Here is a 22,803-nt window from a genome sequence, read left to right as displayed (position 1 = left end):
ATCAATATTTTTAAGTGGATGGAGAGATGAAATTCATTCACATTCTTCCTTTATCGTTTTCTATCAAATAAAGAAAGAAAGTGAGCTTAAGATTTCTTCTACATTCAGCCACCAAAATTACTAAGGTAATCAAGCTATTTTCATCACATTTTTATAGATTCTTAATCATGGGAGTTTGAATTAGTTAGCTCATGCACCAATTTGTTCAATTAGCTAATATTTAGCAAGTTATCATTAGAGAGAAATTGATAGTTATTGGCTTAAATAGTGATAAGGACTAGATTAGAAAGTAAATTGAACTTGTTAGATAGCTTTGTAACATTAGGGACTACATTAAATAAATTGAAGCATCTTTAACTAGATTATTCTATGAATAGAAAGTATAAGGTCCCTAATGTAAGAATGTGAAACTAGATTTTAATCCAATGTTAGATATAAAAAAATACGAGTAACTTGGATATATGGACTAAATTGAATAAAATAAAAAAATTTTGGTTATGTATTTTAATGTGATTTGTATGTAATCTAATATTTCTTTTATTATTATTGAATTATCGAACATGGCTAAAGACAAGGTTGAACCGTCATGAGAGGATGAAAAGGTGAGAGTTGTAGACGAGTAATAAAAGAATTCAGTTTGTATTTTTATGATTTTAGTTCAATATATATACACACACATGATTGTTGTATACTAATTATTGAAGTAAGATCATTACTTTTCTCATGAATTCAATTGTGTTTGACGATATCGAGTGCTTAGAATTTAATTTGATTTGAGCATAGTAAAAACAAGCATGTTATAAATTGTTAAATGATTCATAATATGGTTGATAATGGAAATGGCATGGAATTATGATATTGGATATGTGATTACATATAATTGGACATCGGTACCCTATTAACTGTTCGAGTAGAGTAAGGTTTAGTTGGTATGATATAGGATCATCAAAATAGTGACAATCATCAGTGTCAAGTCGTCCAGGTTGGTAGAATATACAAATAGTGAATAACATTGTTGTCAGACCACCTGATATGGTAGAATGTGTAAATAGTGAAAACCATCATTGTTAGGTAATCTGGGATGGTAAAATATGCAAATTGTGAAAACCATCATTGTTGGGCCACCCTAGATGGTAAATTGAGTAAATAGTGAAAATCATCCTTCTCGGGCCATTCGAGATGATAGAATATGCAAATTATGAGAACCATCGTTACCAAGCCACCTGGGATGGTAGAACATTCAAATTCTAAAAGTCATCATTGTCAAGCAACCTAGAATGGCAAGAGTAAAATAAAGGCTATGGAGTGCGATGAAATGGGTATAATATATATTCATACATACGAAATATGTACATGGTTCATAAAATGAGATCGTATATAATATTTGGCATTTGATACATGAACGGTAATCAAAATGGTTGTAATTTCATCATATGTTGATTTTATCTTTATTATGTTAATCTTTTCGTATTATTGACTCGAATCATGGAAGTACCATTGAAATTTACTGCTCAACCTATGCTTTTGTTTATTCCGTGCACAATTTTTTGCAGGTTTTCAGGTTCCATGAAGTGATCCAGCATCCAATCCTTAGCCCTCGACTCAGTAATGTTTGTAAAGTTTGCTTATATTTTTTTATAAATGAGTTGTACCTAAGTTTTGTGTCAGTTTTGTACGATAAATGGTCAATTTGGAAACTTGTGTAGTTAACCTCAAATTAAATTGAAAATATGGTTATTAAGTATGAATTAGAATGGTATATTTGCTAAAATGGTTTAATTATGGTAATTGATTGATTGTTAGGGTGATGTAAATTGGTACCAAATGGAATTTTTGAAAACAGTTAGTCACGTTGCTTCATCAGGTTTTTAACGTCCTGACGAGTAGTCGTTAGTGAGTGGTGTTGCAACCTAAAACTCCTAAAGTCGCATTGTCAACTCGATAGTTTTGATTCTTTACATTTTATTCCTTAAATGACCTTTGGTTATCGAAAGAGCTTTCGTAAGCACGTTTAAACCCCGAATTTGACTAAGTATCATATTCTAATAAGTATTAGTCCTAATGAAATTTACGAACTATTAAATTAAATTGTGATTGATTGTAGCTGCTTTAGCAACGAATATAGCATCTCGTAGCTTGGGCGTAACGATCAGGTCTAATATGGGATGTAACATAATCCCTAAGGAATCCACCTATTTTTTTTCTATTGCTGAATCTGGTCTCCATTAGTATACTTACTGTAAGGAGTATTATTCAATTTCTTCCTCTACAACTTCTTAGACTTTTTGTCTACTTTGAAATTTTCAGGGTTGACTTTTCTGCGGAATAGTTTTATGACCTACAAGCCACACTGATTGAAAGTTAAAACTCCTCTTAAAATCTTTGAAAAGGTTTGCTAAAAGCATACCATTCAAGAAAAGACTTGTTTCTTTTGGATACATTAATAAAGAAACCTACACAATTAGTCATGTCGTTCACTTCTAGACTTTAGAACTCAAATGTTTGGCTTGCCAATGTTTTGACTATTTCTTAGTGAATGATTTATTATCTAAGGTTTGGGAATTATGGCATTAGCATTACCATAGATAATTTTTTTAACCTCCTTCTGACACTCTTTTTAATTATTGTTAACCTTTTTTAGACCAAACAATATTAGGGTTTTTAGAAAATAAGACACCACCAGTAAAATTTGCAATTTGAGGCCTTTATTCTTTAACAGGTAGAGGAATGAATAAGAAATTCATTAAGAGAAGTATATTGTAGCCCTAGAAGACTTACCTTTTGATTTTTTTTTGGTTGAATTTGAATTTGTTTCTTTAGGAGACGAGATAGAATTAGAACTCCCTAAAGAAGCATTAATCTTTTGCAGAATCTTCTTGATGAAATGTTTGGTAGGTTTATTGTTTCACTTGGTTTGCATATTCTCTTCCTCACATGTTTCCATGGGACTCTCTTATTCACTTTTTGTCTTTTAGAACAGTTCAGCAAGTGATGTTTTTTTCCTTCTTCTTCTCGAATCATGTTTCCACAAGTTCAAAGGATGACCCAAACAGATTTCCTTGGAGTGGACACATGATTGTTGTTGGAATTTTGACAATAAGAAATGAAGAATTTCAGAGAAAAAATAGGAAATTTAGCAACAAAACTATCTACTAAAGTTTCATATATTGCACTCTGTATTTGAACAATGAAATAAATGTATTTATAACAAGAAAAAACTCGTAATTATGGAAAGAAATAACAAATTTTATGCTAATAAACATCAAAGATACTATCCTAATAAATACTAAATCTCCTAAAAATCTAGAAAATATAATCTGAAACATAATCTGAAATAGACTACGTTACATGAATGGCCATCTTGCAATAGTCCTCATCAGCTTCTCAAATCTAATCTTTCTAAATGGTTTGGTCAAAATGTTTGCAAATTGTGTTTTAGTACTATAATGATCCAGAGTCACTTCTTTTCTCTATACGACTTCTTTCACAAAATAATACTAGATCTTGAAAAGTTTTGTCTTTCTATTGAAGACTGGGTTTTACACAATTGCTATGGTGGTCTAGTTGTCGCATAAAATTTAGGTTGCTTAAACCTGCACAAGAATCAAGACAAAAAAAATTTTCTCAACCAAATTACTTGGTTGAATGCTACTGCCAAAGCTACATACTTTATGTTATCTATAGATTGAGCAATTTTCGATTGCTTCTTCGAACTCCAAGAGAGAACTCCAAATCTAAGAAAAAAGAAATATCTGGAGGTACTTTGCATATCATCCACTGATCCAGCCCAACCACTGTCAGTGTACCCAACAAGCTTCAATGTGTTCACCTTTACGAACTAAACACAAAAATCGGTTGTTCCTTTGACGTATCTTACAACCCTCTTCACATATTTGAATTCAGACGTATCGCAATAGTGCATAAATCTTGACAACAAGCCAACTACGAACATAATATTAAGTTGTATCGCTATTGAGCAAAACAAATAACCCATAAGATTTTGGTAGTTCTTTTCATCGACCTTCTAAAAATCATCACTATTGCTGAGTTCTTCTCCAAGTGTAATAGGCATGCCGGTTAGTTTACATTTCTCCATGTAGAACCTCTTTAAAATGTCCAGTGCGAAGTTCGGTTGACTTATGAATATTCCTTCTTGAACTTGTTGCACTTTCATACCCAAGAAATATCTCATTTCCCCAAGGTCTGACATTTCAAACATATTTCCATTTGCAACTTAAACTCCTTTACTAAATCATTGTTGCTCCCAATCATAAGCAGATCATCCACATATAATGAAACAATCATCGAGGTGACTTCAATTGTGTTCTTCACATACAGGGTAGGCTCTCTAGGGCTCTTTCCAAATCCCAAGCTTGCAAAGTCTGCTTAAATTATATCATCACCAGATTGCGACCCCAACTTGCTTCTATTATCATAATTTTGTGAACCCTATTTGCACTCTATTTGCTCAAGTATCTCAACTTCAGTAACATCCTAATTCTATGTTTTACCTTCACCGAACACAACATCCATGATAGCCTAAATTTTCTCAGAGGAAGGATCATAAATTCTATAATCATTTCTATTGCTGCAATACCCAATGAAAATAATCGGTTGTGACCTCTTCTTTAACTTTCTTCTTTTCATCTGTGGCACATGACCATAGGAAACACAGCCAAAAACTTTTAAATGATTAACAAAGGGTTTATTCCTAAACCATGCTTCAAATGGAGTCTCTTTTACAGCTTTTCTTAGTAGCCTATTTAGCAAATAAATTGATGTGTTCATTGCCTCAGCCCAGAATTCCTTTCACAACATACTTTCAAACAACAGAGACCTCGCCATGTCCATTACTTTCCTATTTTTCCTCTCACACACTCTATTTTTCTACGAAGTATAAATGTTAGTGACCTGGTGACGAATTCTAGCTTCTTCATAGTAGCTTTGAAATTTATCTGAGGTGTATTCGGTTCCATTATCAGACCTGACCTTTTCAGCTTTTCATTCTGGTTCTCAACCTGTACTTTAAATTTCTAAAATACTTTAGCTAGATTAGTTTTTTCTTTCAAAAAATAAACCCAGCAATAACTTGTACAATCATCAATGAAGAAGACAATGTATCTACACCCACTTAATGACGATGTTTCCATAGGTTTACATACATCAGAATGAACCAACTGTAACTTTTCATGAGCTCACGAAGCTTTGTTTGCTAGGAATAATAACCTTGCCAGCTTCCCAAGTTGGCATACTTCACAAATGCCAATTTGCTTCTCAATATTGAGAATTTCCTTAATCAAACCTGCCTCACAAATTTGACTAAGGGACTTATTGTTTACAAGTTCCTATCTTTTTCCCAAAGGCTCGCGTCATCTATAGAGCTAGTATAAGCCTTTAGGTTCGCCAAATTCTAGTTTAACATAAAACTTCTATTTTTCATTGAAAATGTTACAAATTCTTGTTCCAATGAATCAAATATAACGCAACCATAATTCTTAAAAAAATTGTTGTAAATTTTCTCAAGAAGTTGACCAATGCTAAGGAGATTCTAATCTATTGCAGGTACTAAGAGAACCTCTGAAATTACTTTAGTACTTGATGGTAAGCTGATCACCTATTCACCTTTTCCTTTAGCTTCTAAGATTTCACCATTACCAATCCTCACCTTAAGATCACAACTTCTAGAAATCTTCTTGAAGATGCTTTCATCTGAGGTCATATGGTTGGTACATCCACTACTAATCAACCAACCTTTCACAACTCTATTTTTTTATGCAAAACATGTGGTTGCGAACAATTGCTCCTCTTGAATATGATCTCCCTCAACTGCCTGAGCCTGCACATTCTGTTGAAGGGTGATCTGTTGTAATTTGGTGTAGCAGATTAAACTAGTTTTCATATTTAAAGAACTTGAATACAAGCATTTTTTATATGACTTAAATTTTGTTTCTTTAGTTTTGTTTACATTCAATAAAATGTGCACATCAGGTCTTTTATTCACTTTAAGGGTCGAATGACGCCTACGGGAGAGCTAACATACCTTGTGAGCGTGAAGGAACCATTAGAAGGCATTTCCGGTTCATACTGAACGCTATATCGCAACATAATGAGCAGAATAGAGAAAGTGGGAAACTGCCTTCAATGTCGTAATACAAGCCTAAGGTGTTGAGGCATAACCCTAATGATGGCTACAGAGGAACATGTTGGTTGCTACGTCGTGACACAGGTCCTAGTGTGTCGCGACATCAATCTGTGACGGGAATAAAGCATGAAGCAGAGGTATTTTAGTCTACAAAATTGAAGTTTAAGCTCAGGAACGTCAACTAACCTAGGGTTAAGGATGATGACCACCTGAAGGCTATAAATAGGTCTCTTTACCACATGTAAAAGACATCTAAGTTTTAACCTAGTTTTCTTCCTTTAAATTTACTCTTGTTTTTCTTTCCTTCTTAGTTTTTCCTAATTTTAGTTATTTTCTTTCTTTAAGAGATCTGAGTGTAAAGGAGATCAACTTCATCAACTTCTGTGGATTCCTGCTTATTAAAAATATCAATCAGGCTTTTCTTAAACTCTTTATTTCAGTCCATTCCTTATGAGTAAAATTTTCATTTATTCCATGTTGTTTATGAAAATAATGAAGAACTAATCCTTCTATGAGGGCTTAGCGAGTGGAAGCATGATCTATTAATTATCTTATAGGGCTATTCAAATGATCAAATATTTGGGAAAGGAATAACGTGAAACGAAGCCTAGGCCTGACAACCCCAAGAAGTCATCAAGGTGGAAATTAACATAAAACTAGTATTGGCCATTCGTGAACACCTTGACCCCAATTGAAAGATAAGTAGTTTTTGGTAACTTGTCAAGCTAATTGAAGATCGAAAGATACTACTTCGACAGCGACTAGTTGATTGATGAAGAACCTGATACGCCAATTTATTGAGAGTGCTAAAGAAAGCTAATCACCCATCTTCAGATTTGATTCACTTTATTTCTCTCTATCTCTTGCCATTTTACTCTTTTTATGTTATTTTATTTCATTAGCTTAAGAAACTCTAAAATTATCTCTCATTTTACTTTTGTACTATAACTAACTCAAAGTATTAATTAGATCTTTAATTCTTTAGGTAAATATATATTTAGTGCTTTCATTCATTAGGTACGGTCCTAGGAGTATTTACCTACTCCATTGTAGAATCTATATTACAACTCGACCCGTATACTTGTGGATACCACCTCGTAATTCTTCATTCTATTACAGTATTAACACTATGGAAATTAGTACGTCCAGAGGAGGTCAAGTTGTTAGCGCCGTTGCCGGGGAGGAAATGTCACTAGGTTAATTTTAATTTTTGCACTTCAAAGGAATAATTAAGAAATTTGTAGGTTATAGATACAATTTTCTTTCCATTTATTGCTACTAACCTCTGTTTTCTTGGTTCAGTGTATGACTCACACTAGGGTCACACCTATTGTACCAGCCACAGATCTAGAGAAAATAGTTCGAAGGAATCACTAATAGCAACAATAGTAGCAGCAACAGTAGATGCAAGAACAACCACCACCCGCTGCAGGTAACATCCCACGTGACAATCCACTATTTGATGATGCTGATAATAACGCCCTAGGAGACCCACTAGCGCCATAGCTATCTGCAAATGTGCATATGGCTCAGAATGAGAGAACTCTAAGAGACTAGGCCCTACCAAGTCTCGACATGGTTCTGGAAAGTATAGCACGACCAGCGATTACAACTAATAATTTAGATATCAAACCGGTGATGATACAAATAATCCAAAACAATTTGCAATTTAGGGGCACTATGACAGAGGACCCTAAGCAACATTTGGAATGGTTTCTTCAACTCTGTGATACTTTTAAGTATAACGAGGTCACTGATGACGCTATTCATTTTCGGTTGTTCCCCTTTTCTTTTATTGATAAAATTTTTACTTGGTTAGACTCGTAGGCACCAGGATCTATCATGAAATTGGATGAACTCGCTGGAAAGTTCCTATAGAAGTTTTTCCCAGTCATTAAAGTAGTCCAACAAAGAAGAGACATCGCTGTCTTCAGACAGATTGAGGGAGAAATTTTTTATGAGGCGCGTGAACGTTTCAAAATGTTGATTAAAAAATTCTCACACAATGGATTTCCTGAGTATATGAGATTGTAAATATTTTATAATGGGTTGGATGCAAATGAATGATCTAGATTAGACAGAGCAGTAAGAGGAGCCTTTATGAATAGGACGTACGAGGACATGTACAAAATTATTAAAAATATGACATTAAGCTCTTGTCAGTGGCTGACTAAACGATTCACATATGGCCAGAAACCCACTACGATCAAAGCTATTCAAGAGGATGATAAGTATCAACAAATAGTGGATAGACTCAACCGTATTGGATCTACTTCTACACCGTCTATGCATGGAAGAGACAAGCCACTCTTCTATTATATCAATAATCGTACTGAGGATATAAATTACATCGGGAATAGGGATGGAAACTCTTATTCAAATACATACAATCCCAACTAGAGAGATCACCCCAAATTTGAGATTGGGAGGAAACCAAGGGGGAGGTAACAGTTCAGATCAAGTTAAAACTACTAATTGCCAACCTTCTTACTTGCAGCAACCTCAGGATAGAACCAACCCAAGTGACCATACTGCTTGTGGTTAATGTCTGGATAGAATTGAGAGAGAGATGTAGTAAATGAGAACAGATGTCAAGTAGATCAATCTGATTGCACTAACTCAACAAGAACATTGACTAAGCTCGAAGATCAAATGAGCCAATTGATGAGCATGATGGGGGACGTTAAAAGACAAATTGGCACATGTATCCTTAGCAATATAGAGGATAATCCACGGAGGGAAGGTAATGAGCACGTGAAAGTGATAACACTTTGATCAAGCAAAGTATTGAATAGCCCAGAAAGACCTACCCTAAAGGTAACTGTGGATAATACTAATGAACCACAAGATAACTCCCTAGAAGAAGAAAACGTACCTGAACCAGAGGAGGAGAATGCACCAGCGGCTAAGACAGGAAAAGAGACACTTAAAGATGCTGAAAGCACAAAAGTCTCATTCCCATCACGATTAGAAGAAAGACAAAAATGGGACAAGGATGAATTTTTAAGTTTTTTAAATTTGTTCAAAACCTTAAATGTTAACCTATCCTTGATCGAGTTAATTGAGAAGGTTCCCTAGTACGCCAAGTTTTTAAAATAAATGATAGCAACGCATAAGAAAATCAAGGTAAAAGAACATGTTAATTAAAGTGCCTCTTGTAGTGTAATTATTTCCAAAAAAGTACCACGAAAAGTGAAAGACCCAGGCAGTTTTACCATTCCCACTAAAATAGGGAGTATTCACTTTAATATAGGCTTATGCAATTTAGGAGCTAGTATAATTTAATGCCCTTATCAATTTTTGAAAAACTCGGGTCAGGGAATCTTAAAGCAACTCAATTAACACTACAATTGGTTGACATATCTTCAGTACACCCGAAAGGGGTACTAGAAGATTGTTAATCAAGGTGTGAAGCTTTATTATTCTGTGGATTTTATAGTACTTGGCTTTGAATAAGATTGTGAGATACTAGTCTTACTAGGAAGACCTTTCTTGGCCACTTCTAGATCCACCATTGATTTAGAGAAAAATGAGTTGACAATGAAAATTAATGCTGAAATTGAAACCTTCAAACGTTGCTGTCAGTCGAACGAGGAAACTAGGAGGAAATTAGCGACCATTGCAAAAACTTATCTATTTCTAACATTCCCAAATTAAGGGAAATTTTTCCTTTTATGAATACAAAAAGAATAAAAAGGTTTAAGGAATGGGACAAACGAGCAAGGATGGAATGGCATGACAAACGGTGGACCAACAGTGTTAGAATAAAAAAACTATCCACGGGTAAATTGACAATACTGGTGGATAAATCTGGCAGTATAACTTAAAATTTTTGAATTACTGCATGATATTTGTAAATTATTGTATACTTAACTAACCATATAGTTTAGATTTTAACTTTTATTTGATGTAGGGTTATATTTAGATCGAAACATCCTTAAAATGGAGTTTTGGGTTGAAACAGTCGATTGCGCAACATAGCAGATAGTCCCTAAGAATCTCTAAACTGACGGATGTGTCACGACACTGAACCCCTATGTCGTGACATCGCTGCAGTTTCTTGTAGGGTTGACCTGACCCATTATGCAACCTGGTGACTTAAACACTAATTTTACTTGATTTTTACACCTTTTAAACCCTATTGTAAACTTAAACTCCTATTTACTCTTAATTAATACAGTCTTTAAACCCTTACCCCCTTAGACTCCCTGAAATTTCTCAACAACTTCTAAACCCCCAATTGCCAAAATTTCCTTTCACAAACTTAGTGCAACAAGGAACGAAGACATCACGGGAAAACAAAGAATTCAAACGACCTTTGACTATACATTCAAGGTTAAGGGTTCCTAAACTTAAACTTTTTATTGTTCCATTGCTTCATTTATTTTAGTAAGTCATTAGAATTGAAACATCATGCCTCCTAAAAAAGTTAGGCGAACAATGGAAACGGAGCCACCAATGTTCAAAATCCCTCTACTTCTCTAAATGTGAATGTTGAAAAGTATTTTAATGAACTTGAAGGAAAAACATTCATTGAAGAAAGGGGGTTTGATCCATTGATGATTTTGTGTAAAGAAATTTAGCCTTTGGTAAGGTATCATCGTTGGGAATGTTTTTGGACTATCCCAAAGGATAATGTTGTGGTCCCCACTGTCTAAGAGTTCTACGCCTCTTTACGGGGCCACGAGTCTAAAAATATTACAGGTCATATATGGGATACCATACTTGTGCGAGGAAAAGAGGTGCAAGTAACCCCTAGAATAATTTGCAACTTTTATAATGTTTTATACTATGAGATTGATTTCACTGATGAAACTGACTTAGAATATTTTAGAAACATAGATATGGATAGTATTATAAACTTTTTAAATGAAGGGGTGAATAGAAGTATCATACAGGTACTAATATCCTAGTTTCTTTTCATCAAGTCATTATGTTTCCAGAGGCTAAAATATGGATCCAATTCATTTCCACATGAATTATCCCTTCTTTAAATTTTTCTAATGTTAATACCTCATCAAAATGGTTGGCATGAGCTCAACAAGAGGTTGGTTAGAGTAGTCATCCTTAGTTAGATTGGATGATTCAGTGGATGCAGGAATCATGAACAACTTTTTAAGAGTTTGTGAGGCAAAAAAACATCCAAGTCCCTAATTATACACCAGATATGTTCGGTCCAATGAGTATGGAAAAAGAAGAAGAAGCATCGAAAAGTGAAGAGGAAGGAGAAGAAAAGAATGATGATAGGGATGAGGAGATGAGAAGGATTGAGTAGTTTTTTATTTTGTTTTTACGTACTAGTATTAATTATTAGATGATTTTAATTTAGACTTTGTAGATCAATAACTAGATTTTATTTTAGTTTTGTTACTTTTTGTTTAATTATTCTACGTAGGAACCGGATATGAAGAAGACATGAACAAATTTGAACTTTCAACGATTAAAGGAGGAAGCACCAACAAATAGGAGTTCAAGCAATCACGATCAATTCGGTAACATCTTTCCTTATCTTTTTATGTGCTACACATTTAGGAAAATGTGTCAACTAAAGTGTGGGGGGTAACACAGAAAATTAGCTTCAATTTTTTACATTTTCGTTAATTTTTCTTGTCTTTTGGTGTGCTTGAGCTTGTAGAAATATAAGTGATTGGCTAGGAGCAAGTACATAAGTTGCTTGTGTTTATGAATAAATTTGACATGATGATAGGAGATTTTGAATTTTTTATTACTAAACTGCTAAAGTTCTATGTGTTACACCATAAATAGGTATTAAGCTATCATCTGTACCAAGTGATAAAGAAAATATAAGGAAACGAGTATGCTAGTATGAATGATAAATGGTTGAATTTGTTTTTGTTTGGTTGATTAAATTTATGCATGTTGAGATATTTAGGGATCACCTAAGGCATTGTTTGGAACACATCTAGAGCTGAAAAGTTATCCTATCTATATTTCACCTCTAGTACCAATTTTGAGCCTTTTGACACTTCTTGATGAACCGTAGTACAAACCCCGAGCTTGGAAATGTTAATTTGTATGTGCCCGTTTTCTTTGGTCTTGTACCACATGATTATAGACATCTAGCCATACGTGTTGAGGGTTAAGTAGATACATTCAACAGAGTTTGTAAAACTAGAGTGAAATAGGAAAGATTGGCATGATATAGGAATTAAAAGTTAGCCTAATGTGCGAAACAAAAAGAAAAGTACAAAAAGAGAATTGGTATGAGTAGAAAAAGTCTTAAACCAATATTCATAAGTGAGATGTATTGAAAAGGAGAAAAGTGGCAAAGTCACAAAAGAAAGAACTCATTCATTAGTGCACAAAAACTCGTAAGGCTAGTCATAGTTACTATGTCATACTATGATTTCCTATCAATGGAGAGACAAGGAACGTGAAAGAAGGAGAAATAAGGTGGTGAGTGGGTAAGGGTCACTAAGAGGGTAAGAATAGGGATCAATACGATGTGCCAAACTATTTTTGTGCTTTTAACCTTTTGATGCTTACTATTTTTGAATTTCATACCTATCCAAAGCCTCAGAATGTTACAAGCTGAAATGCCTTATGTGACCTATATATCCTTATACATGAATGGACATCATACTAAACACTCACATACACAACTATTTGTATTCTACTCAGATAATAAAAGTACTTGTATGATTTGTTAATGAATTACTATAAGTGAAAACCTTAATACTTGTATATTTTGTAACATACTGAACTTAGATGTTTTTCATCAAAAGTGGTAAGTCAAGTACTCATCATGTTCAAATTATTATTAACGTGAAATGCCTAAGTCAAATGCCCTAAAATCAATACTTGTACCATGCTTGCTCAAGGGTCATCATTTTTCATTTTGTAATATTTGTTTATGTTACTTGAGGACAAGTAATGACTTAAGCGTGGGAGAGTTTGATCTTTCGTAATTTGGTACAACAGATTAAACTAGTTTTCATATTTAAGGAGCTTGAATACAAGCATTTTTTTTATGTTTTTAATTCAATTTCTTTAGTTTTGTTTACATTCAATAAAATGTGCATATCGGGTCTTTTATTAACCTTTAGGGTCAAATGAGGCCTAAAGGAGAGCTAACGTACTTTGTGAGTCTGTAAGAGATAATTTGAAGGCATTTCGGGTCAATATTGGATGCTATGTCGTAACATGGGGGATCCAATGTCGCAACATAGAAGCAGAATAGAGAAAGTGAGAAACTGCCTTAAATGTCGCACACAGGTCCTAGTGTGTCGCGACATCGACTCTATGACGAGAATAAAATATGAAGTTGGGACATTTTTTTTCTACACAATTGAACTTTAAGCTTGAGAACATCAACTAACCTAGGGTTAAGGACAACAACCACTTGAAGGCTATAAATGGGTTTCTTTACCACATGTAAAAGACATCTAAGTTTTAACCTAATTTTCTTTCGTTAAATATAGTATTGTTTTCTTTCCTTCGTAGGTTTTTCCTAGTTTTAGTTATTTGTTTTCTTCAAAAGATCTGATTATAAAGGAGATCAGCTTCTGTGGATTCGTGCTTATTATAAATATCAACCAAGCTTTTCTTAAACTCTCTATTTCAGTCCATTCCCTATGATTAATTATTTTTATTTATTTCATATTTTTTATGAAAGCCATAAGAAACTAATCCTTCTATAGGGGATTAGCGAGTGGAAGCATGATCTCTTAACTATTTTGTAGGGTTATTCAAAGGATCAATTGTTTGGGAAAGGAAGAATTTGAAACAAACCCTAGGCTTGACAACCCCAGAAAGTCATCAAGGTGGGAATTAACCCAAAATTGGTATTGCTTATCCATGAACAGCTTAACCCCCAACTAGTCTGGACTATGAGGTCGGAATATAAGTAGTTCTTACTGACTCATTATGTTAGTGGAAGATCAGAAGATCCTACTAGGGTAGCTACTAGTTGATTGACGAAGAACCCTAGATGATAGTTGATTGAGATTGCTGAAATAAGCTAATCACCCATCTTCAGATTTGGTTCACTTTATTTCTCTTTATCTCTTGCAATTTTACTCTTTTTTGTTATTTTATTTCCTTATTTTAAGAAACCCTAAAATTATCTCTTATTTTACTTTCATACTATAACTAACTTAAAGTATTAATTAGATATTTAGTTGTTTAGGTTAAGATTGATTCAGTGTTCGCCTCCCTTTGGTACGATCATCGGAGTACTTACCTACTTCGTTGTAAAATCTATATTACAACTCGACCCATAGGCTTGCGGATGCTACCTCATAATTCTTTATTCTATTGCAGTATTCACAATTTGGACGTTAGTACGTCCAGAGGAAGTCGAGTGTTTCACCCTTTATTCCTGCATACCTTCTCCATTTGTCTCAACTACTTGCACGATCTGCATATAACTAGTCTGAACCAACAATATTTCTCATGGTGAGTGTTTTTCTTGCAGTTCAAGCATCATGAATATTTCTTTTTTCCACCATCTTGCATCGACTTCACTTTCTTCTCTGTCCAACCTTTCTTGCCCTTATGTTTTTCAAGGTTCACACCTTCAATACTCAGGGCTCGCAAAGCTTCTTCTGTGTGCACCTCTTGCCTAGATGCTCTTCTTTGTACTTGAGCATACAGGGCATTTAACAACTCTGGAAAAGAGATGGTTGATAGGTCCTTGAGTTTTGAAGTGAGAAAATTTTAGATTCATACCTCTAAGGAAGTGGTTTTATGATCTTCTCAATGACCTTGTTATTTGCGAGTTGTTCCCAAGTAACCTAATGCTATTAACTACTGCCATAAACTTGTCTGCATACTGCTTTACTATTTCAGCCTCCTTCATCTTCAAATTCTAGACATCTCTCATGGGATTAAAGAGTTGTTTTTTGGTCTTGTCTGAACCTTAAAACTACTCATTTAGCTTATCCCAAGCTTGTTTTGGAGTATTGCTGGCCAAAATATTTGTGATTATTACATCTAAGATGCAATTCTATATGTAAGACATTGCCATGTATCTTTAGCTCGCCCATCATTTTGGTGCTTAATTTTTCCGACTGTAGCATTATCCCTTAATGGTGCGAGCTCGATATCAATATTCATAACCTTTTACAAGTCATAAGCTTGGGTTTTTATATATTGCACTCTGCATTTGAACAATAAAACATGGGTATTTATAACAAGAAAGAACTTTCACTTATGGAAAGAAATAACAAAGATTTTATGGTAATAAATATCAAATATATATGCTAATAAATACTAAAACTCCTAAAAATCTGCTGTAATACCCCAAACCCAACCTAGATATTATGGTCAAATTTTGAAAGCCACATTAAAATCGTGAAAAACATTTACTTGCTAAAAAAAACTAAGTTTAATAGTTTTAAGTCTGTGAATCACCTGAAAGGTTAGGAAAGTAAAGGGGTGAGCTTTTAAAGCCCAATGTGAGTCTTATAACAAGTTAAACAACAATAAGCACATATTTATCATACAACATAATCAATTGTATGCACATGATCATGGCAGTGGAATATTTGTAAAATAATTATGCAAATCTTTGTAAAACATCCTACACATCACTAATACACTTCAAAAAGAGTTCCCCAAAACTCATCCATCCAAACACCGCAATATATAAGTGGACGAAGCCACCAATATTCACAAGCAAGCTGCCCTGTAGGTTGTGAATAAACCACCAATCCTTCCTTCTTATAATGTTTCACCCCATGCATGTGATATGACCACAATAAACATATATACATATTTTTATTTCAGGATATCACTTATCACATTGGGCATGTAGAAACATGCAAATCAAATTTCTTGCTATATAATATCATGTAAGGCATGTTTATCATGCGATTCACATATTGTTTCAAGATATCAAAATTTCACAATTTATTTTTCATGTAAAATCAATTATGTCATAATATCACATAAAATGAGAATGAGAATAACTCACTTTCTTGTTCACACTCCTACAACAATTATTTTAAAAAGATGGTGTGACATTTACTAAGGTTTGAAACAAATTTGCACCAAATAGAATTTAACGAGAGGGAAAGGTTTCGAACTTAGATCATCAAGGATAGCTCCATCACTACTCAATCACTATACTTTATACTTATATATTATCAAAAGTTCCAATGTCATCTTAAAAAAAATTTGAGCGTGACCACTTTCGGTTCATTAACCTAATTTCTACTAACTCTGTTTTTTTAATGTGACAACTCTCCACTTCTCGGTTCATTAACCTTAAATATCCAATGGAATTCCTATTTACTTACATGGATTGTCTCAAGGGACAATCTATAGAAATATCACTAATGATTTCCTCATTCCCTAATTCTCAATCAGTGGAAGGCATAGTTAGAATGGATCATAAATGTACATTCATTGATGTTGGATGCATCTCAATACTCTCGACACCTATTAGCATAAAATAGTCTCTGATTCTATTTCTAAGTCGAAGCTTGCATTTAAACAGGATGACGTCATGGACAATTCGTAACATAGTGCTCCGAGGACCCACTTCTCAGGCATGTTCCTAACTTTTCCAACACTCGTTCGAATGGCACTTATTACAATGCTTACAAAGAAAAAATTCTAGTTAATCAAATAGGACTTCCAGTATTAGCTTTTACAACATTCTGCTATGGTTTGTCCTCTCTAGTCCGCTTCAAATGTCATGAATTTAGGCCAGTATAACTAGACTTTCTCTTATTTAATACTTTATTCTTTTCCTTTCTCCTGCATTCCAACCACTTACTCCATTCTAATATCTTGTTCTTCTCAACCTTAGTCCTGAAAAACCTTTCTAAAATCCCTAATATTGCTTGGGACACTACATCATCCCTAGTCTTGTGATTTTCACCTTTAGCGGTAGACTCATTAACAATGTCATTTATCTAAGGGTCACTTACAAGTTCTTTAAAAAAGCTAATGAAGAATCATGAGCTACTCAACATTGCGCTCCTCAAAATCACATACCACGAGTTCGCATACCTCAGGTTTTCATAACGCTTATCGATAAATTTTAGGAGATTTATCTGATAATTTTTAGAAACAAGTTTTATGTTATCACTTCAATGTTTTCAATCAAAGTTTCACTATCTATAAGTATATCAACTCATAATATAAGGTTTCATAATCTAAAGTTTCAAATATAAAGAGTACTGATCTCCGATCAGCTTCGGGAATCTCGAATTTTTAGAAATTTAATTTTTAAAGTCAATAGCGAAATACTTTTAAAATACTCTTTAAAATATGCATACAGACTCATTTAAAACCCACAGTCCGAGTTTTAAACTTAGCTCTAATACCACTAAATGTCACCCCAAAACCCAACCTAGACGTTATAACCAAAATTTGGAAGCCACATGAAAATTGTTGAAAACATTTACTTGCTAAAAACAACTAAGTTCAATAGTTTTATGCAACCTTTTAAATACTGAGTTTTTGAAAAACAATTACTAAAACTCAAATATTTGAAAAGTTTAATTATTATATCGAAATATCGTCTTAAATCATTACACCAAGAATTTGCAATATGTTTAATTATTTCTGAAAAATGATTTTGGTAAAAATCTTTCGCAACGGGCTTTTAAAAATACTTAGAAAATTATAATTTATAAGTTTATTGAAAATCAAATAAAAATCATAAATAATTTAACTAATCAACAATTTCAAAATATTTGTAAGTTCATCAAACATGCATCCATGACAATATAAAATTATAAGAAATAACCCAATAAAAATTCCAATGTCCAAAATAACATCCCAAATAGTTTACAAACTATTTATTAAAATCTCATCCGAGAAGCTCCTCTGAATGTCGAATCCAAACCCTAAGTCTGTAAATCACTTGAAAGGTTATGAAACTAAAGGGGTGAGCTTTTAAAACCTAGTGTGAGTCTTATAACAAGTTAAATAACAATAAGCACATACTTATCATACAGCATAATCAATTTTATGCACATGATCTTAACAGTGGAAATTTTGTAAAACAATTATGCAATATTTTATAAAACATCATTCCCATCACCACTACACTCAAAAAAGAGTTCGCAAAAACTCATCCATCCAAACACTCCAATATATATATGGATGAAGCCATCAATATTCGCAGACAAGCTGCCATGGAGGTTGTGGATAAACCACCAAATTTGCAGACAAGCTACTATGTAGGTTGTGGATAAACCACCAATTTTTGCAGGCAAGTTGCCATGTAGGTTGTGGGCAAAGCCACCAATTCTTCTTACATACAATGTCCCATCCCATGCATGTGGTATGGCCACAATAAACATATATATACATTATTTTCATTTCAAGATATCATTTATCATAATGGGCATGTTGAAACATGCAAATTGAATTTCTTAATATTTAATATCATGTAGGGCATGTTTCACATGCGATTAACGTATTGTTACAAGATATCAAATTATCACAATTTATTTTTCATGTAAAATCAAGTATTCCATAATATCACATAACATGAGAATGAGAATAATATACTTTTCAAATCAGTGATAATCATAACCACACAACATACTTTTCATAAAAATAGGTGGTTCGAAATCACTTATATAATCCATTTTGACAGATTTAGTCTCTCATTTTTGAATACTTATAGTATTTGCATAAAACATAAATAAAATAATAATATTTTATTTAGACATTATTAATGATATATATAGTTTGTATCGGGTTTGACCACACCTGAATTCGTATGACCCGATAATAACGATTCTATTTCCCGACTCTAAGAGAGAAGATCAACCCTTGAATCTTTAGTTAAAACATTAATACCATGTTAGCATATTGACATTTTTAGTAATATTTTTAAATGAATGATTAAGTTGAATCACTTACTTAATCAATGGTTCCAAAGACGAACACCTCTAAAGGATGGAGTATGGATCAGGGGTTTCAAGTAAACCCTTGTTAAATTATTTCATAAATGAGAATAAAGAAAGAAATAATCTAGTTAAAGTATTTACCAATACTTATGTAATCTTGAAGGTAAGGAGGCTCAACAATTCTTGCGGTGATTTAATTAAAGAGGAGGATTCTCAACTAACAAATAAAATAATAAAAGAAAATTTGATATATTAGAAAATATTAACAGCAAAACCTTTCAAGAAAATTGAGATATGAACTTTGAATAATAGAAAGGTTGGTTACAAAAGAGGGGAGGAGAAAAGAAAGAAAATGATAAAACGGTGGTGGTCGATGGCAGTGGCACAACGACGCTACGGTGGTGTGATGGTGATGGTGACGTGGAGGTCCAGGGGTGGAGATGTGGTGGTGCGATTTGCTAAGGGTGGAGAAGAATTAAGGAAAAGGATTTTTTTTAGAAGGTGAAATGGAATAAAAATGAAGAGAAAGGAGGAGGGGCGGCCAAGAATGGATGGGAGAATCAAAATGAAAAAAATTGATGAGAATGAAACTTGTCTAGGTGCATTAGACAACACTCTATGGTAAGAGAGACAAAATGATAGGTTGGGGGATAAAGGCATGGAAAATGAATAATGGGAGTGCAAAGGGGGTCTAATGAAGGAAGGTAGACTCACACACAAGGAAAGAAATCTGCCCTTGCAATGTAACAAAGTGGATGGCAAGAAGGGTTTTTCCCATGCAAAAGTTGCGAAAAAAATAAATAAAAATATGGAGAATGTGGAAACTTAAACCTAGGACCCTTAGGAAACTATTTAAGCTCTTAACCATCAGAATATCTCACTTGCTTGTTCACACTCTTACAACAATTATTTTAAAAACATGGTGTGAAATTTACTAAGGTTTGAAGCAAATTTTCACCAAATAGAATTTAATAAGAGGGGAGGGATTCGAACTTAGATCATCAAGGACAAGTCCACCACTACTCAATCACTATACTTGATACTTATATATTGAAAAAATTTCCAAGGTCATATTAAAAACAATTTTAGGCGTGACCACTCTTGGTTTATTTACCCAATTTCTACTAACCCGATTTTTGGGATGTGACATCTGGAAAACATAATCTGAAAACATAACTTGCACACAAGTTCTTCAAATCTAGTTGCTTTGCAGCTTCATGGCTTAATGCCAGACAGCTTGCATCTTTTCCAGGATCTTAGTTTTATTTTTCCTACAACTCTAGTTTACATTCTAGTTCGCCAAAGTAATGAGTTCGTCAAAGTAATGATCTCGCCACTTATTGTTCATTTGAGGTAGCTCTCCCATTACTTTGAGTTCGCCAAATGTGCATGTTGCCTGACTGGTTATCTTGCAAGAATTGTCTTCCTATGATATTGAACATTGGCTTCCAACATCGACTTACCACTTTGTGTAATTATGCTAACCTGACTATTCTTTCTTGGTGATTTATTGGAAACATTTTTTTATGCTCCAGCTTCGAAGAACTTGTCCAGTTCATCATTGAAGATCTTCAGAGAATTCTCTATCACCTCACTTTTTTCTTCAGCTATATTGTCCAAAGGCATGGTGAATGTCGGAGTTATAAGCTCACTGATAATTAGTTCAGAGCCTACAGTTCCAATGGTGAGAAAGCCATGTAATAGCCCCAAGATGATAGTCGATGCATCATCTTCAAAGTTGTCTTCTGCACCTTTGGCCTCAAATTCAATGACTGTGAGAAAAATATAATGTCAGTAATGACAATATATCGCAAAGAAAAAGAAATAGAAAAATAAAGTACACGCAGATTTTACGTGGAAACCCTTTCGGGAAAAAACCACGGGCAGAGGAGAAGAAAATTCACTATGTCAAATTTGAATTAATTACAAGAGGAGTAGATTGTGCCTATTTATAGGCTTGTAAACCTTATTCTAGTAGGAGTGAAACTCCTTATTCTAATAATATCAAATAGATGGAGTTTAATAAGGTTTAAAAAACCTTATTCTAAAATAAAATAAAAGAAGTATAATTCTATAGGGATTTTACTTTTATTTTATTTTACCACAGTATTTAATTTAAATAAGGATTTGGGTCACTTAATTCTAACAATCTCCACCTTGACACAAATTCTTAATGAACAAGTTCTTCATCAAAAACTCTAAACAAACAAGTTTCTCCACCTCTTCCATAAAACCCCTTAAGGGTTTATTTTCAACAATGAACACCAACCAAGTCTAAGCAGTGTTCAAACTTGGTTATAGGAAGTGACTTAGTCATCATATCTGCAGGATTTTCATGAGTACTAATTTTGCTCACAACAATATCACCACGAGCAATAATATCACGAACAAAATGATACCGAACATCAATGTGTTTTGTTCTCTCATGAAACATTTGATCTTTTGTAAGGAAGATGGCACTCTGATTGTCACAAAATACTATATTGTTTTGAAGGTCTTCATTGAGTTCACTAAAGAGTCCCTTCAACCAAATAGCTTCTTTACAAGCCTCGGTAATCACCATGTACTCAGCTTCAGTGGTAGACAAAGCAACTGTAGTTTGCAAAGTGGCTTTCCAACTGATTGCACAACCTCCGATTGTAAAGACATAACCTGTGAGAGATCTTCTTCTATCGAGGTCTCTAGCAAAATTAGCATCAACATGCCCAATTACTCCATCTCTAGTTCTTCCAAACTGTAAGCAAACATCGGTAATACCTCGTAAGTATCTTAAAACCCACTGAACTGCTTTCTAATGTTCTTTACCGGGATTCGCCATGTATCTGCTAACTGCACTAACTGCATATGATAAATCTGGAAGTGAACAAACCATGGCATATATGAGAGATCCTACTGCACTAGAGTATGAAACATGTGACATGTACTTAATCTCATCATCTAATTGCGGAGACAAAGCCGATGAAAGTCTGAAATGGGTTGCTAAAGGAGTACTAACAGGCTTAGCATTCTGCATATTGAATCTGCAAAGAACTTTCTAAATGTACGGCTTTTGACTTAGGTACAATTTACTTGTTTTTCTATCTCTGAGAATCTCCATACCAAGTATCTTCTTTGCTCGTCCCAAGTCTTTCATCTAAAATTCTTCATTTAGTTGGGCTTTGACCTTTCTTATCTCCCATTTATCTTTCGCTGCTATCAACATGTCATCAACATAAAGGAGTAGATACACAAAAGAACCATCACTGTTTTTCTTAAAGTAAACACAACTGTCAAAGCTAGTTCTTTTAAAATCATGAGAAGTCATAAAGGAATCAAACCTCTTATACCACTGTCTTGGTGACTGTTTCAAACCGTAAAGGGACTTTTTCAGCAAGCAAACATAGTCCTCTTTTTCTAAGACTGTAAAACCCTCTGGTTGTTGCATGTAAATATCCTCCTCAAGTTCTCCATGCAAAAATGCAGTTTTTACATCTAACTGCTCAAGCTCAAATCATGCATGGCCACAATACCAAACAAAGCTCGAATTGAACTATGCTTCACAACTGGAGAGAACACATCTGTGAAGTCCACTCCTGGAATTTGACTGTAACCCTTTGTAACAAGCCTTGCTTTATATCTGGGTTCTTCAACTCTTGGAGTCCCTTCTTTCTTCTTAAACACCCATTTACAACGAACAAACTTTTTACCTTTAGGAAGTTTCACAAGATCCCATGTTTTACTTTTGTGTAGTGATTCCATCTTCTCTTGCATAGCAAACATCCACTTTTCTGAGTCTTCACAACTAACCGCCTCAGAATAATTAGATGGCTCTTGGTTTTCATCTAT

The 22,803-nt window shown here is 33.9% G+C and overlaps 1 non-coding gene across 1 annotated transcript; it reads right to left on the bottom strand.

Annotated features, from left to right (window-relative positions):
* Window positions 1-8,043: 8,043 nt before the first annotated feature.
* LOC121221544 (small nucleolar RNA R71) lies at window positions 8,044-8,154 on the bottom strand. The gene has a single exon (XR_005918935.1). It is a non-coding gene; the product is annotated as a small nucleolar RNA R71 (small nucleolar RNA).
* Window positions 8,155-22,803: the final 14,649 nt, after the last annotated feature.

This window comes from Gossypium hirsutum, chromosome D09 (genome assembly GCF_007990345.1).
Source record: "Gossypium hirsutum isolate 1008001.06 chromosome D09, Gossypium_hirsutum_v2.1, whole genome shotgun sequence".
Classification (NCBI taxonomy): Eukaryota; Viridiplantae; Streptophyta; class Magnoliopsida; order Malvales; family Malvaceae; genus Gossypium; species Gossypium hirsutum.
The sequence above is the reverse complement of the archived record's forward strand: the minus strand, read 5'-3'. Positions and strand labels throughout refer to the sequence as shown.